The 13,106-nt window shown below is 48.5% G+C and overlaps 1 long non-coding RNA gene across 1 annotated transcript; it reads right to left on the bottom strand.

Moving 5' to 3' along the window:
• Nucleotides 1–3,489: 3,489 nt before the first annotated feature.
• LOC123249426 lies at nucleotides 3,490–4,635 on the bottom strand. The gene is made up of 3 exons (XR_006506381.1): nucleotides 4,545–4,635; nucleotides 4,039–4,123; nucleotides 3,490–3,548 (listed from the first exon to the last, which is right to left on the bottom strand). It is a non-coding gene; the product is annotated as an uncharacterized LOC123249426 (long non-coding RNA).
• Nucleotides 4,636–13,106: the final 8,471 nt, after the last annotated feature.

Genomic DNA, 13,106 nt, shown 5'->3' with positions numbered 1-13,106 from the left:
ATAGGTATAGGTATAGGTATAGGTATAGGTATAGGTATAGGAATAGGTAAGGATTTTTCCATAGAATGATAAAAAGCATATACCTAAAACCATTAGCAAACATTATTTGCAAGGGGATTAAGTTAGAAGCCTTCTCTAAAAGACCAGGGATGAAACAAGGATGCCCATTATCACCACTATTACTTAATTTTTAATTTATTATATTTATATATATTATATACATAAATATTATGCTGAATTATGATTTAACATCACTAATATGTAATATTATATTAGAAATGCTACAAATAGCAGTAAGAGATGAAAAAGAAATGGAAGGAATCAGAATGAGCAGAGAGGTAATAAAACTCTCTTTTTGCAGATGATATGATGGTCTCTATGGAACATCCTAGAGCTACAACTAAAAAAATTAGTTGAAACTACCAATAATTTTAGCATAGTAGCAGGATATAAAATAAACCCGCATAAATCGTCAGCAATTCTATTTATCACTGACGAAGGATCCTAGAATTTAGTGCTGGAAGGGACCTCAGATATTACCTCATCCAATCCCCTCATTTTCCAGATGAGGAAACTGAGGCTGGGAGAGGATCAGGAATTCATCCAAGTAGCAGAGCTGGGATTTGAAACCTGGCTCTGCTCTCCCTCTACTGCCTGCAGGATGTTACCCTTCCCAGGGGCTTTTTCACTTCCCCAAAGAATGCTTCTAGACTGAAAAAAAGCCTTGAAGATCCAATGTAATGTTTTTTTTCTCCTCCAAATGGTGAACATTTAGGCCCTAGGAAATGTAATTGGAGAGAAATTCTGGAAGCTTCAGGTGTCTGGCACCTTCAAAATCATGCTAGCTGCTCCACTCGCTCAGAGAACTCTGCTTAGAGAAAGAAAGAGAGAGGCTGAAGAAATGGAGATGAAGCCATGTATGGCAAAATGGCAGCAGAGAACCAGGAATGAAGGGAGTAGACACAAGGCCAGAAAGTGGGTCAAATAAGTACTTGTTTGGTTGGTTGATCATGAGCAGGAGTCAGGGATGGGAAGGAAAATGGATGGGACCTTTGGAAAAGGTAATAAGTATAAGACTCTCCCCTAGCCTAGCCCAGATAGGATCAAGGCACACTTTCAGATGTAGTCTTCCAAACAGCTGTGATCACTTCTTTTGCCAATCTTTGGGTCCCGTCTCTCTGATTACTAATCTCTGTCTTCATAAAGTTTAAAGACATTTTTAGGGAAGACAAGCACTACCACAATCCCACCTCAAGAGCAGGCTTGTTTCTTTGTTCCCAGGACTGGTTCCAAGCACATTCTGACTCATGACTTTTTGGATTCTGGATCCTTGGCTTCCTTGCCTTCTGAGATCTGATTGTTCCTCCTGATCTTTGCTTGCTAGATAGATAAACTGCCCATTAGCCTTCACATTAGCCTTGACTTCACTGCTGCTTATTATTTGTGAGGTGGAAGGCATTTTACAGGTGGTCTAGTCCAATCTCCTTGCAGACAAAGGAAGGAACTGAGGCCAAGAGAAGTAGAAACGACTTGCCCAAGGTCAGATAAACAGTTCCTGCAGATAGCTATCTCTTCCTTGATTCCCTCCCCATTCCATGGATTCCTGGCTCTTGGACTTTGCCTTTTTTTTGACTCCCCAGCTCTTATACTGCCTGGAAGTGCTTAAGAAATGATTGCTGATGGACTGACTTGGCACTTGGAACCCCCAATGAAACTGGAAGCCATAATTTCTATGACTGCTTCTGATAATATAGATGACCCAGGTCCCTGGTCCACTCTTTCCAAAGGCTTGATTCTTGGCAGACCACCTGTGTCCTGATGAGAAAACTGGTCTGGAATTTCGATAGTGACCCAAGACCTAAGAATAGAGTGTTCACAAACAGAAGGGGGCAAGAGTCAGAAGTCACGCTTCTAGAGTGGGGATGTAGCTTCTCCACTCCCCAAGTAGACATAGGTATCTAGTCAAGTTCTCAATCTGAACTCTTCTCCATCTCTTCTCTATCTCTACTGCCGTAGTCAGCTTGGACCCTTGGCAATGTCTCTTTGGGGCTGAGAGGCTGGGGTTCACGAAAAAAGGGGATAAACAGATGAATAATTGGAAGGAGGAGTAGAGAATGGTAACAAAAGTATGGGAGTGGTGCCAGAGGATACAGACATGAGAATATGGGACTGGGTATAAAGGGAAGGAATCAAGACAGAGATAGAAACAGAAATATGAGATCAGAAAGCTAGAGCAGGCAAGGTAGAGCCAGAGAGCAGGGTGGAGACAGAGACAGGGAAGGGTGTTGTGGATAAAGGAAATAAGAAGTAACAGAGAAATGGAGGTGGAAATGGAGGATACAGGGTGAAGATGGAGATGTGAATGGGGGCAAGGTTATGGAAGGAAGAAGGGAGGCAAGAAAGGGACAGAGAAAGGAATAAAGATAAAGGCAAGCACTAGAGGGACTGGGGAACAGGAAAAGAGCAAGAATAGGAATGTGACTATTGAATATTGAGGCCTGGGAGGGATGGAGCTGGAGTTTGGGGATGCAGAGGTGGGAATACTGGCAAAAGGAAATAGATAGGGGCAGAGATGGAGAAGAGCATGGGGATTGAGAATTAAAGAAAAGAAGATTCAAGAATTTGGCAGAGAGGGAAATAAGCAAGGAGTCTGTTGTCCAGACCCTCTAACCTGGATCCGGATTTCTGTTTCCACCTCCTTTCGCTTCTCCATCCGAATAATCTCAGCATTATAATTCTGATCTGGGTTCAGATGTGGTTTCTGGCTCTCCCATGTCACTGACCACAGACCATAGATCACAGATAGATGAGTAGATGCTCCAAACCCAGTCTCACACATACAGACACACACAAAATCCCCACCCAAGCCAGGATTTTCCCGCCCCCACTGGGAAAATCCTCTTGAACAATGTTGCTGTTAAGCTAAGCTTGGACCTCTAAAGGAACAAAAGGCAGAGCCAGAGGCCCAAATCTAGGTCTTCTGACCCTCAAGCCAGTGCACTTGCCATTGTACCTTGCTGGCTTTCTTTATTTTCCTCTACCCCACTGCTCCAGTCTGTCAGCCCCATCAGTCACCCATAGGACCCAGAATGACCCCCAGATTGGGAGATTCTCAGAATTCCCAGCAGATCTGTGACACTCTACCCAAGCCCTTGTCCATCCTTACCCTTGTACTCCTTATTTCCATCACTAAGAATAGGCACAAATTTGGATGGTTGCATTTGCAGCATAACTTCTTCATTCTAGAATAGAAACTGTCTCACTTCCATCCTCTCCTGGGCTTTGCCCAGCTCAGTCTCCTTGACCTTGTGTTCTTTCCCTCTGGTCACTTCACTTGCTTACCCAGACCTCTTATCCCCTGTTCCCCAATCCTCTCCTGCCTGCCCTTTCCCACCATAACCCTTTGGATGGAGTCTCATCACCTTCTTGGATTTATCTTCCTTCTCTTTCTTCTCCTTCTCCTCATCCTTTTTTTTCTTTTCCTTTGGTTTTTCTTTCCCCTTCTTTTTGGCATTTTCATCTTCCACCTGGTCCATTTCTGTTTTCAACTGTGATTCAAGGATCTCTTAGACCCTACGATTCCCTGGAAGTCTGGAAACTGGTCCTAATATTGGGATGAGCCCTGGACTATGAGTTCTGATCAATGGGTCAGCAAGGGGTCCTGGGGAGACTGTGGGTCTATACACATCCCAGATAGTGGTTCTGAGGAAAACATACAGAGGAGGGGAGAGGACATCAGATCAAAATGCTATTTTCTGTGAGAGCTTTTCGTGTGTTCCTGGGCCCACGGACTCTGAAACCAGAACTGTCTTTCCAGTGTTATCTGCTCTCTTCACACATAATCTATTCTTTGGCTATGACTGATGTTTCTAGATCCATCCCTTTTCCATTCTGCATTTCTTTTGGCCATGTTGGATCTCTCCATTCCAGCCTCTACACTAATGCCAGTTCTGCAGTAGTATCGATTCTCAGGGCGTGTTCTTTATTCCTAGCTCTCTTCCCTCTCCAAGGACTCTCTTTCCCCCACCTCATGGGTACCTCTAGCGGGGTCTTGTCTGAATAGATGACTTCAGAACCACCTATCTCTTCATCGGGATATTCAGGGAACTGGCCGGTAAGGTCACTAATTGGATAAAAGATGAATGGATAGATGGAAGGTAAAGAGAAGAACGAATGATGAGTTAGTTAGAGACAGAGAGATGGAATATAGAGGAGGCAGGGGGACAAATTACATGAGAACCATGAACATTATCCATGCCCTTTGCCCACATCCCTGGGCATTTCCCCTCCACTTGGAAGAAGCAGTTTTGGATGTAGAGCATGAAGATTTGGATGCTGGATAGGATCGGAGTCCTGGGGAACAGGGTCTGGAGAGGGCCAGGCTTTAGGGAGAAAGTGGGGTCAGGAAATGGGTTCAAAGGGTCTGGAGAATAAGAGGCAAAGTTGGTGGGAAACCTGAAGGCAGAATGAGGGATGGTGAGCACCCAGGACTCTAAGGGGCCTGGGATGGGAGGGGGATATGGGTTGAAGAACAAGATACTGACTGACACTCGATGAACCACTGACGGATCTGATTCTTCATCTTTTCCTGTAGGTTGGGTCCTTCTTTATCCCGAAGATGCCTATGGAGCTCTATTATTGCTTCCTGGTACTCTACCTCCTTCTCTGACTGGCGTTGTCGGCGCACCTCCTCCCCTTTTCGGGCCCGTTTCAGGGTCATCAAGTAGTTGGTCTCATTGGAAGGAGGCATCTGGGGGATAGGGTTAGAGGAGGGAGGCTCCAGGGAGTGTTTCCCTAAAGTAACCCTGACCAGGGCTCTGGGGACAAGGGGTGCAGAAGGTGCTCGGGGAGATGTCCGTGTCCCCACTTTCCAGCTAGATCCACACCCGGCCCACACCTGCACCTTCCAACTCTGGTCTCTCACGGATGACACGCCGTGGGAGCATGGCACCCACAGCCTATCTGATACAGACCCACAGCCCACACGTGCCCCTTCAGCTACCTCCATCGCCATCGCTCCCCCTCCCACCCCATTCGCCGTACACGCTAACACAAACACGGAGAGGCAGGCATGCTGGCATCAGGAGAAATTGCATTTGGAGCCGAAATTCATCTCTGTAAATTACTCTGATAATGAGTTTGTGAGATGCATCTGGGCCAGCCCCTCACGTCCCCCCCCTTTCATGCCCACCACTCCCCTGTGGGCCTCCAGCCCCCCCCACCAGCCTCCCCACCCCATGTCGGCAGCCAAACTCGAAGCCACTTTCCCGCCTCATTGGCTCCCAAATGTATTTTAAATATCACTCTGCACAGAGACAATTACTGAAAACGCTGAGCTCACACTGCTGATGGGCCCGCGTGGTCAGGCTCATTCCTCACCTACCACCACTGGGCTGCCACCCTGGCCCCCCCACCATGGCCCCTCAATTCCCCATGTTCCTCATCCCTCCTCCTTTCCCCTCCTCATCCCTAATGTCCTGCTTATCCTGTCTCTCCATGACTACTTTCCTGGCCTCCCCAATCCTAATATTCCCCTGCCATAGACCCCAATCTTTAAACAGTCCTACCTCCTCCCTGATACACATGAAGAGTCTCTCACTGCTCTGTCCCCCATCCTCCTTATAATATCCCCAAGCTCTGTCTTCCCAAGCCAGCCTCAAACCTCTCCCCCCACCCAACAGAAGAAACCATAGTCCCACCCTTCTACCTCTGGGCCCCTCTTGGTAGGCCCCCCCTAGGCAGGAAATCCTTGGGGCTGTGGAGGATACCTCTCTCCCCCCAGAGCGGTCCACTTGATTCTTTACCTTCCAAGCTCGCCATGTTCCAGATCTTAGTCCACTTTCCAAGGTTTATTTGGGATTCTGGGTCTGTCTATGTCCTAGACATCAGCCCAGGGCTCTGTCCTTCCGGAAACCCTGCTGTAAAGTCCTAATTCCCAGGAGCATACAGACATTCTCTCTTATGGGAAAGAAACGGGGATCCCCCAAGGGCAGGGTAGAGGTCTTACCATGCCAATGAATTCCATTTCTGACTGCCGCATCTGTCGAGTTAGCTTCCGCTGACGGTAACCTCTCCAAATCTGGGGTTGGACAAGAGAGAAAGGGGACGAGTCATCTCCAACACTTACCACCTGGCATGGATGGAGGCATGGGGAGGTATCAATTATCTGAGGAGATGGAAAAGATCAAGGGGGTAGTTTTCAGTCATTCATTTTCCACAGGAGGTGGAATGCTGGGGGCAATCGCTCTTAGGGTCCTCAGCTAGTCAACAGGCATTTAGTGAACCCCCACAGTAAGCCTGGATGAGTAGCAGGTGCTAAGGGAGGAAGGAGAAGGGAAAGGAATGGAATTATTCTTTTTTCCACTTCCCAGCTCATTCTGTTCCACCTCCGTGAAATGCTCTCCCCCCTCTACTCTCCCTATCCAAGACCTACCTGGTTTTCATTGACCAGCTCAAGTCCCACCCCTTGGAAGAGGACCTTCTTGAGCACTAATGGGGTTCACAAACTGGGACCTCCCAAACAATTCCAGAGCTCTCTCACATAGCCTATCCTTTGCTGCAATCACTGGCTTGTTCTTGCCCTGTTTCCTGGATGCCAGCATCATCTCCCTCTTTAGCCTGTGAAGTCCTAAGGACCTCAGCATGTATGGGAGCATCCCAAGGACAACTTGAAGGCAGTGAGGGATAAGAGTGAAGATGAATGAATGAATGAATGAGAGCCACCTTTTTGAGGATGAGCTGGGTACTAAGTCTAGGGGGATCCATCTCTACCATTCACAGTCCATGGCTTCCTCCCTCTATGCCTGTGCTGTCCCCTGGATGGACAAGAGGACGACTCATCAGGTAGTACCTTTTGGATATAGGTTGCTGCCTGATCTTTATCGTTCTCAAACCGCCTGCTCTCCCGCCCCCGTCGATTCCGCTCTCGTTCCTCATCCTCTCGAATCTCTCGCATGAACTTGGCCCGGAACCAGCCTTGTCTGCCTCGCTCAGCTCGTTGGATCAAACGTACCGCTTCTGTGAGGCTAAAAATTGGTTTTTCTTCCTGTGGAGTGGAGGTAGAGTCTGGAATATGACTTTATGCCAAGGGCCCACTGGGGCAGTGCTCAGCCTAGGAGCAGGACACCCAGGGCACATAGTATTGGGTAACTATCTCACATGGAAATGACTGATGATAGTATTTAGAATTGGGAGGAACTTTAGAGGTTATCCCTAGTAGAACCTCTTTATTTTAGAAATGAGAAAAAATAGGGCCCCAAAGAGGGGTTCGACTTGCCCCTCACACAGCTGGTAAGTACCAGAATAAGATTCAAATCCAGGTCATCTGACTAAATTCAAGGATCATCCTGCCACACCACACTCCCTCAGGTTAACGTGATCATGAGGAATTGCCTTACAGGGGTGTGTGTGTATTTGGAGGGGAAGGGGAAGAGCTATGGGGAAACAGGGTGGGAGGGGAGAGTAGGTATATAAGTTTCAGCTCTTTAAAAATACACCAGTTGGTGGCCCCTAATTTTTCCCAACTGGTGGCCTTCCCTGGGTCACTCACTCCCCTAAGACTGTGGTTTTCCAAAAGGAATAGCCCAGAGTTAGAGAAGGGTAAGGCTAAGAGCATCCCAAGGTAAGTTCAAGATCTTGGAAAAGGGGATGGGTCTTTGGGGATTCAGGGGCATAAAAGGGGTTTCTTTTTCTAACAACCTCTAGGATTCTTAGCCCGAATTTGTCCAGGAGGTTTTCCATTAATGTCTCTCGGTCCTTGATTTCTTGTGACTGCTCCAACAAGAAGTATTTGGGAATTGGGACTTCTAGGTCAGCCTTTGGGAAGGGTACGGAGAGCAGGGTGTCAGGACCTTCTCATATCTCACCCACCCTCCCCAAGCCCCCTCAGGGGCTGCCTGCCTTGCCCTCAGTCCTGTGATCCTAGTTGGGCTTGTGGAGACCTCCCCAGAAGTTACTCTGTCCTTTCTCATCCCTTCAGGCAGGATCACCCATATGGATTTGCTTTTCAGAAGACTTCCAGGGTAGAAACATAGATCGAAGATAGGGATGAGCACAGGACAGGTTGGAGAACATCTACATAGTCTCTGAGCATTTGGGGTGGGAGATAGGAGCAGTCTGAAGGTTTTCCCAGCCACCATCCAGAGGATTCTAACTGGGCATTAGAGATTGGGAACACTATTCTAAAGTGACCCTTCACGACATCTAACTTTCAACCATTCTGTGCCCCTTGCCCCCCCCCCCCAACTGTGCTGAAAAGCCAAGTCCATCTCTCACTTCCCTATTTGGAGGTTCATTCCGGTAACTAAAGTCCTTCGCTAGGTGTCACCTCCTTTCTTTGGGCAAGTCTAGACACCATTCATAGTTATCCTTACCCCCTTGTAATAGGGCCATAAGATCACAAACCCAAGAGAAATGTAAGAAGTCATTCAGACCAATTCCCCCATTTTACTGATGAGGACACTGAGCTTTAGACAAGTGAAGTCACTGGCCTGAGGTCAAGTAAGAGTGTCAAAAAATATGAATCCAACTCTATGGCGTTTTGGGCATTTAGAAATAAAATTCAGCCTCTTCCTGCCCCACTCCACCCATCTCTTCCCTTTCCTTTGGGCAAGGGGCAAGGGGTAGGGGTGGGAGAGGTAAGACATTTTCTGTGGGGCCTTCAGAATTCTTTTGGGGCTCCATGTAAGAGCTTCGCCGTCTCCCCCACTCGCTACCTAACCCTCTTGCTCAGAAGCCCCTCTGTCTTCTCCCAGCCTCTGCCCAGCTCTGCTGTCAGGGGAGTCGAGTCGCCCCTTGTGTTCTCCGTACTCCTGCCATTTCAAACAGAGAAGTGTTCTCTGAAATCTACTCCCCACCCTCCAACCCGCACCGGCGTGAGTTTTAGATCCTGAAGCGCATAGTCCAGGCAGTGGTACTCAGAAAGATGGACTTGCACCAACTCCTCCTTCAGCTCCAGAATCCGACCGGCCACCCCGTCCAGTAGGCGGCGGACGAGCCGCCGCTTCTGGGGTTGCACCAACTGATCATAGATGATGTCCAGCCTCCGCATCATCCCCAGGTAGTGCAAAAAGAGGGTTGAGAGTTTGTAGATGAAGGAGCCTCGCTCTCGGTCTGGCACTGGCTCTGGCGGGACCTGCTCCTCATTCAACAACTTTTGTAGAGTCTGCTGCGTGGAAACCCAGAGCTGCTGGTACGTCCTAGGGAAGGAGGCAGGGGGGAGAAGAGCGACAATGATGGAGGCCGCGGGGGAGCAAGGCTGTGGGACGCCGAGGATTTAGTCAGAGGAACTTGGACTTTCGCTGGTTAAGTCCTTTCTTCCCACTCATCTTTAAAATCACAGCAATAGGCTGGGATGATAGCTAAGGTTCTGCCAGCTTTGGCCCTATAATCTGAGATTCTATCTGAGATCTACATGGGGATGACATTAATGGATGAATTGACGGTGATACAGGAGGGTCAGTGGGCCAACTGAGTGATATTCAAGGGCCGCTGGGGGGGACTGGCCGGAGTACCTAGAGCCAGAGCCTTGACCTGGGGTCTACAGATCCCCGAGGAGTCTGTGGATGGACTTCGGGGGTCCCTGAACTTGGATGAGGGGGGGAATGACATCTTTATTTCAAAGTAATTGGTTTCCTTTGTAAACCCACATATTTTATGGATTTAAAAACACGATGGTATCCGTGAGCTAGACTAGAAACGGGGTCCATGACACATATAAAAAGGGTAATAACCTTCCCACTAGAGAGAACTGAGAGGCTGGAAGGTCAATAAAGAGATCAGAACTTTTTGTGGGGAGGGAGTCCTCGTGGGAGTCGGGAGGCCACGTAGCTCCTTGGGGGATCTTTCTGGGACACAGGCCTGAGGTGCTACAAATTTCTATGGTGGCAAACAGTGGGGGCAGTGGTTGAAGGTAGAGACAGAAGAAGTCTGTCTGGGGGGGGGGGTCTCCCTTACACTCCCACTCTCTGAGTCAGAGAATTTAGGCATGAAAGGACTTCAGTGACTTATCTAACCTCTACCCAAAGAGGATCCCTATGAGATGGTGCAGATGAGGATAGAGTGCCAGGCCTACAGTCAGGAAGACTCAGATCTGGATGCCTACTAGCTGTGATCCTGGACAAGTCCCTTAACCTTGCTTACCTCAGTTTCCTTATCTGTAAAACAAGTCTGAGAAGGAAATGGCAATCACCCCAGTATCTCTGCCAAGAAAACCCCACATGAAGTCACAAAGAGTCAATGGCGACCAAAAACAACTGAACCACTCTCTTGGATCCAACCAATCTGATGCATCCAAAGACCTCCATTGAGCAGGAACTCAACTACTTCCTAAGACTAGTCTATTCCATTTTTCAGTCCCTCTGCTTGTTGGGAAGTCTTCCCTCACATCAAGTTTAGACTGGCCCTTTTCCAGTTTCTACCCATTGCTTCTGCCTGTGTCCCTTGAGGCTGAGCGAGCCAGTCAGAGCCTGGTCATCTCTGACCCCAATCCACACGGTTCAGAAGAGCTTTAGGGCTGCTGCTCTGCCCCTGTCCCACCCCTCGTTCCCTAGGCTAGCCTTTTCTTCTTCAGCTAGACAATTCCTTAGCTCCATCCATTTCATGGATGAGCATTTCCAGGTGGGGGAAAGGCAATGGCTTGGGGCTGTAGATGGAGCCCGTGAAGATGGTAACTGGGGAACAAGTAGGATGGGGAGGGGAGAACTATGGTGCAAAAAGTCTTCTCCCCTCTCCCCAGATGCTCCACACAGGATGTAGGCTGAGTTTTGACCATAGTGCGACCAGCAAATGGGGAAAGATCTTTGTTTTTTAGGGCAGGGGTTGGCATTTGGGACTTTCTTCCCACTCCCGACTCACTCACCCCTCAGACATTTTGCCTTTTCTCTTCTACAGGTGTCCTTTGTTCATGATTGTAGTTTCCATAGAAACCCCAGAGGTTCCACCTGCCCCACCCTGACACCTCCCCCCTACAAGGCACACAGTAGGCAGTTCATAAATGCTTATTGATCAGGAGAGGGAGAGCCAGGGCGGCTAGCTAGTACAGCTCGGGGAGCCCCAGAGCTGGAGTCTGGATTCAAAGCTGGCCTCAGACGTTGCCTCCCCCAGCGACTCTGGACAAGTCGTGGCCCCAGCGCCTAACCCTTGCTGTTCTTAGAACTGAGACTTGAGACAGAAGGTAGGAGTTCTTTGGTTTGTTTGTTTGTTTTTTTTTTAAATGGAGTTTACATATTCTAGAGAGTTAGGGGCAGATAAACTCAGAAGTGCACCTTATATTTGTAGAAGGAATGAATGAGAAGATTTTAGCTTCAGGCTCCCAAGAGTGAGGGCTTAGGCTGGATCTTGGGGGGGGGGGTGAAGCCCAGAGAGGCTGAATCACCATTTGGGGCACCTTAAAGACCCCTTCTCCCATCAGTGACCAGGAAGGAGGCACTGTTAAGGGTAGAACTGAGACTAGAACTAATCTCCTTCTGCCTGAATCCAGGGATCTTGCTGGGAACCCACAAGAGTGCTCTAAAAGCCTAAAGATTTTTCCAAATACACGATGGGTTCCCTACTCTTTTGAGTGAGGAATCATAAAAAGGTAACTACCTCCTTTCCCCACCTATCATCCCAGGTAGATAGAGGGGTCCTCCTAGATTTTATTAATGCTTCTGGCATCATGGGGGCAGTGAGGAAGGAGTCTTTTATCCCCCACAAACCAATACCTTTTTCATCCACAGCTTACTTAGAGCCAGTGTTCTTGGTGACTGCGTTGGTGTTTGGCCAGCTCAAGTCCCAGCAATCAGGTGGCCATCTGGACTTCTCAAGGAGTCAGGGGGGTTCAGTGGGAGTCCTGGACCAGCTGGGCTACCTCCCCCAGACACTCAAATATGTCGTTCACCAGTGAGTTCATGATGCTTGGAGGAGATGCCAATGTGGGGGTACATCTGGGAGAGACAAGAGAGAAGGCAGCATCAGCCAGGCTGTCCACACCCCTTCAGTCTGGGGTGGCTGGACAGTGAGCTACAGGACCATCCTAAAGGCAAGAGATGCAGAATGCAGCAGTGAGAATCCCTTCTCATTTGTGGGGCAGCCTCATGAAGAACGTCAGATCACTGGCCAGGAGACCCTGGTTCTGGTTCAGGCTCCCTCTATAACCCTGGCCCAATCTCCAGAGGGCCTTGGTTTCTCTTTTGTAAAATAAAGAAATGGAATAAGATGATCCCTAGGAGAGAGGGTTCAACGCTCAAACCCCTGCCTGTGGTACTGCAGAACAAAATTCCTGGTGCTCCCAGAACCAGATGAAAAGGTCATCAGGAAATATTTAACACAATAAACCAAAAAATCTTGGAGCGTAGAAATTGTGAACAGGCAGATTTCTGAGTCAATAGGAGGCTGCAGGGGTAATTAAGTAAGGTTTGGTGGCCTCTGCTTTCTATTTGAGTTTGATTCCATTGCAGTAGGAGATGGTAATTCAGTTGAACTGCGAAGGAAGATAATGAGGCTAAAGTGAGAAGGGAATACATTCCCGGGGTAGGGAATGGCCTGTGCAAAGACGGGAGAGTGAATGTTGTTCGTGGAGAAGAGCAAAGTGGGCCAGTTTCAATGGGACGTGGGATGCATGAGAGTCATAACCTGAAAAATAAGCTGGAGTCTAGTGAAGTATTTTAAAAGGCCAAGCAGAGCTGTTCTAAGACCTCACCTGGGACTAGGCCACAAGCAGCTCTGCCTGTCTCTGCTCCCCCAAGCCCAACGGGGACGTTCTCTTCACTCCCAAGGCTTGGTATTTCCCATCCATAGTCTCTCTGGGCCTTCCCTCCACAGTCCAGGGACTGCCTTGTTACCCTAATGATGAAGTAAGTGGTGGACCCAGTTCAAACCTCTCCCAGCCAGTCTACTCGAACAGAGGCCTTTCTGGACACAGGAGCCCACGTCTGCCCTTTTTTTTTTTTTTTTTTTAAAACCTTTATTTACTGTCTTAGTATCAATCCTAAGCCCAGAGCAGCAAGGGCTCGGCAATGGGGGCTAGGTGACTTGCCCAGGGTCACCCAGCTAGGAAGTGTCTGAGGCCAGATTTGAATCTAGGTTCTTCCCACTCTGTCACCTTGTTGCCCCTCTCATCTACTTTG

The sequence above is a fragment of the Gracilinanus agilis genome, chromosome 5, assembly GCF_016433145.1.
Source record: "Gracilinanus agilis isolate LMUSP501 chromosome 5, AgileGrace, whole genome shotgun sequence".
In the NCBI taxonomy this organism is placed as follows: Eukaryota; Metazoa; Chordata; class Mammalia; order Didelphimorphia; family Didelphidae; genus Gracilinanus; species Gracilinanus agilis.
Note: the sequence above shows the minus strand (reverse complement) of the source record. Positions and strands in the feature narration are given on the sequence as shown.